The 3,955-nt window shown below is 51.9% G+C and overlaps 1 pseudogene; it reads right to left on the reverse strand.

Annotated features, from left to right (window-relative positions):
- Positions 1-36: 36 nt before the first annotated feature.
- On the reverse strand, positions 37-3,955 carry LOC112548778 (annotated as a pseudogene).

The following is a 3,955-nucleotide window of genomic DNA, read 5'->3' on the forward strand; positions in this document are numbered from 1 at the left end:
GGAGAGGGCCAGGCTGAGAGGCTTTGGCCCTGGGGACCCGCTGCAAGCAAAAGCTGCGGAGCAGTGCGGGATTCATGGCCTGCACTTTCTCACTCGGCTGTAGTGCACAGGCAGGTTTCTAGTGCAAGCAATGCAAATCCTCTGCTTATAGGACCTAGCCTTGTATTTACAGCCATTCGGTGGGGAGCCGCTTACAAACGTGCAGAGAGTGACAAAGAAGTCGATCTTGCTATAGTAAAGTCTGGTTTTTGTTATATATGTCCCATCCTCAGTGCAGACCCTATTTATTGATGGTGAGTATGCATGGATGAAGGTGTTGTTATCCTTGCAGGTGCCCAAGGTCATTCTCTGAGCCTTCATCCTCCGATTGCAGTAGGCGTCATTATAAGGTGGGCTTGTCAAAGGGTCGACGTGCTGCCTCCGAAACTTCTGGTTTGGTGTTTCCCTGCTGTCCACGGCTGGCCAAGCCGGAGGCAGGGCAGGGCAGGCATCTCTTGGAGACATGGCTTCCTTAGATTTGCTCCAAGTACCTGGTTGGAGCCAACAAGGGACAAGGATGACTACTCCCTCTTGCCCTTCCCCTCTCACAACCCTCCAGCTACTCTCTCATACCCCGCGCAGCTCCAAAGACCCTTCCCTGCCAAAAGCCCCCCACCACGCCAGCTCCTCGAGGCAGGAACTGGCTCTTTTAATGGGTGAGGTTATTGCTGAGCACAGTGGGTTTGGCCCTGCCATGACAGATGTGACCAGGAGATTGGCTGCAGATCGGATGAGAGATCAGATGCCAGTGCCAGGAGCCTCTGGGAGATCTCCAGAGCAGCAGGCTGCGTCCATGGCCTCGATCTGCCTCTACGGCCATGTCCCTGCCGCCCAGGTGTTACTGTTCGGTCCTTTTCCCTAGTTGGGATCCCCACCACTCTACCTGGCCCCTTTTGCTCAGGTCCATTGCACTGGACCTTGGTTTATTTGGGCACCAGCCCTTGCCTTGTCCTTCCCAACCTTGGGACACAAGCCCTGTCTCGCCCTTTAGTGCCACGGACCCCCAGCCTCTGGTCTCTGTCCCTCTTTGGGCTCCATCTCTGCCCTGTTCTGTACTGGGCCCAGTCTCCCCCCTGCTCTGGGCAACACTGGGACCTAGTCCTGCCCTTTTCTCCCAACCCAAACCACTGGTCATACAAGAGACAGAGCGGCAGGTTCACATCTTAACTCAACACCCCCCACAATGATTAAGCTTACACAAGAACAAAACCGGCATGCTGTCTCTCCAACAGAGGCAGCCCCACCGGGGCAGAAACATGGGAAATGTGCAAACAGGAAAATGAGTCGTTGCTTTAACAGAACAAAATCCTCCTTGTTCAGAGTGAACGAATCTCACTCGGGCACTCCCCAACCCAGGTCTCTCACCCGGCTCCCAAAGGCTCTGTCTGTTGCTCGAGCTCTCCCGCACGTGCTCCTTCTGTGTATGGGGTGCAGGTCCTGGGGGAGCTGCCTCCAGTCGCTGGTCTGTTCAGTGGTTTCCTCTCTGGTTGCTGCCAACTCTCCTGCACACGCTCTTATTTAACCTCTTTGATTATTGCTTGCATCAGGTGACTTCAACTGGCTTCCTGAGTTTTAGTCTTCCTTGTTTAGACTTCATTTCCAGCCCCTCCCTCCCAAGGTGGCCTGATCTCAGGCTTGCACCCCTTATGCTGGCTGTGTAAACCAGCTTGGGGTGTGATCTTGTCCTCCTACTGCTAAGCTAGCTTGGTGCTGCCAATAAGCTTTTACTTTGTCAACTCTCCTCCCCAAGTGGGTCTCCTGGGACAGTGTGGAGAATGTCCACACATTCATGGACCGTGAGCTGGATAACATGGATCAGAGATAAACATGCCCTGGAGTGGCACAACTTGAAGCCACCTACAGTGTGCTTAAAACTAGTTCCAGGTGTTGATGTGTGGACAACCCAGGGGTTAAGAGCTCCCTGAGCTGCCTAAAATTCATGTGTAACAAGGCCCTGTTTCTGTTCCACTTTCTCTCTTTTCTGGGCTGTCAAATGTAGGCTGGCTCTCATTGCTGTCCTCATCCGGTGTTATTGAAATGCTGTCAGTGCTGAAGTCTCAGGACCTGCAGTTTTGCTTAAGTAAGGAGTTCATGGTTCAGTCAGGTTTCCTGGTTAGGCTTACTCTGGTCAATGCTAGGAAAGCCTTTGTGGGAGCAGTATAGATTGATCCATGTCCCAGCAAGGCTTGCACTGGTGTAGGGAGTGGGGGAAAGCAGGATATGGGGATAGCTAGCGGCCTAAAGAGAGATAGTGCCATCTGAACATGCTGTTGCAGTATAATGACACTGGGTGTGTGCCCCAGTGAGATCTCCCAGTGGTGTCTGACTTAACTAATTTCCAAGTCTACTCTTGGGGCATAATTAAAATTGTTGTTCATTTCTTGCTGCCGTGGAGGAAGCATTTGCCCTTGCTGCTGAAATTCTCTGCTGGCAATGGCAGAGCGTGGATTCATGCAAGATGAAGCTTGGAAATGGCTTCACCGTGGGCAGTCATTCCTCTCCCTCTTTCAGGTTGTGCTGATTTCCTTCACCTTTAGCAAACATGCCCACACAGATGCACATGCACACCCACGGCATGTCCCGCGTCCACGTATAGGGGGCACTGGAAGGCGGCTGTTGCTGACCTGGCCACTGCCACTGCCCCCAATTGCTGTTACTGCCCAGCGTGAAAAACTTCTTATACATTCTCCCTTTCATACTGGGATCTTGAGAATTGCCCACTGGATTGTTTTAGTATTGTTTCAAAAGTCCAGCAACAACTCTAGCCAGATGGCATACAAACTGACAACTATTTAATAGGAAAAATCCGTTTCCTCCACAAGTGTTCATTGGGTGGTGCCTTTAGACATGCAAGTTCACCTGCGGTTTGTCACTCGTGGTTTGAGGCCAATGTATCCATCCATCCAAGCTCCTGCCAAACCCCTAGCCCATCTTTGGCAGCTCGTGTGACATGTCACTTCAAGCCACAGACCCCTCTCACCCTCTGCCACATACCCCACAGCCCTGCCAGTGCTCTTCACGCCTCACTCCCAGCTCCTGTGATCCCAGCCCTGGGCTCCCCACACACAGCTCTGCTGCTGCCCCTCAGTCACCACGAACAGTCCTCTCCACCATCAGCCTCAGCCCTCGGTCTCCACTTTGGGGCCCCTCTTTCCTGGCCCTTTCCCAGCTGTCCCAGAGTTGAAACCCACAATGACTGACACACAAGCACATACTCTCTTTCGCTCTTTTACCTGTACATTGAGTCATGCAGAATCACTCACAAGACATTCAAAAGAGCAGGGGGTGAATAGCAGCCCCCTTGCAAGGTATCAAGTCAAAGCATGCAGCTCAGCGCTGTTCATGGGATCGTTACGCTTGTCTGCTGCAACCTGAAGGTCCTTGACGTGGGGAAATGCAGGAAGCACACTGGACTTTCTCCTGGCTAGCTGTAGTTTTTGGTATCCCTTGCTAGGAATTTTTACTCATTATTTTGTTCATCATAATTTGCTATTAATACTTTGGAAAATCAGTGTCTTCATTTCCCTGTCCTTTCAGCATTTGTACATGCTCCACTTTGCCTTGTTTGTGCACGTTGCTCTTTGGCATTGCTGAGGTGTCTTTGCTGCATGCTCTTCCCTTGCCTGGGAGAAGTCCATCTTGTTCTCAGGACCTCCTCCACCACCCTGCTCTCAGGGCGTGGTTGTGGAAACGTTGTTAAGAATTTGCACTTTTAACTCACCCTCCTCCTGTCCACAGTTCATTGAAATCTGGAAAAGAGCAAGAAGACCCCAAGATTGGGAGGTTTAGGAAAATGAGTTAGCTGTGCTTTCTATCTCGGTGCATAGGGAAGGGGGTGCTTCTGGCTCTTCCTGACCTGCTCCTGGGTCTCCTGGACCTGAGGCCCCTCCACAGAAACGTCCCAGTCGCTTTCCAT

This window comes from Alligator sinensis, unplaced genomic scaffold, assembly GCF_000455745.1.
Source record: "Alligator sinensis unplaced genomic scaffold, ASM45574v1 scaffold316_1, whole genome shotgun sequence".
In the NCBI taxonomy this organism is placed as follows: Eukaryota; Metazoa; Chordata; order Crocodylia; family Alligatoridae; genus Alligator; species Alligator sinensis.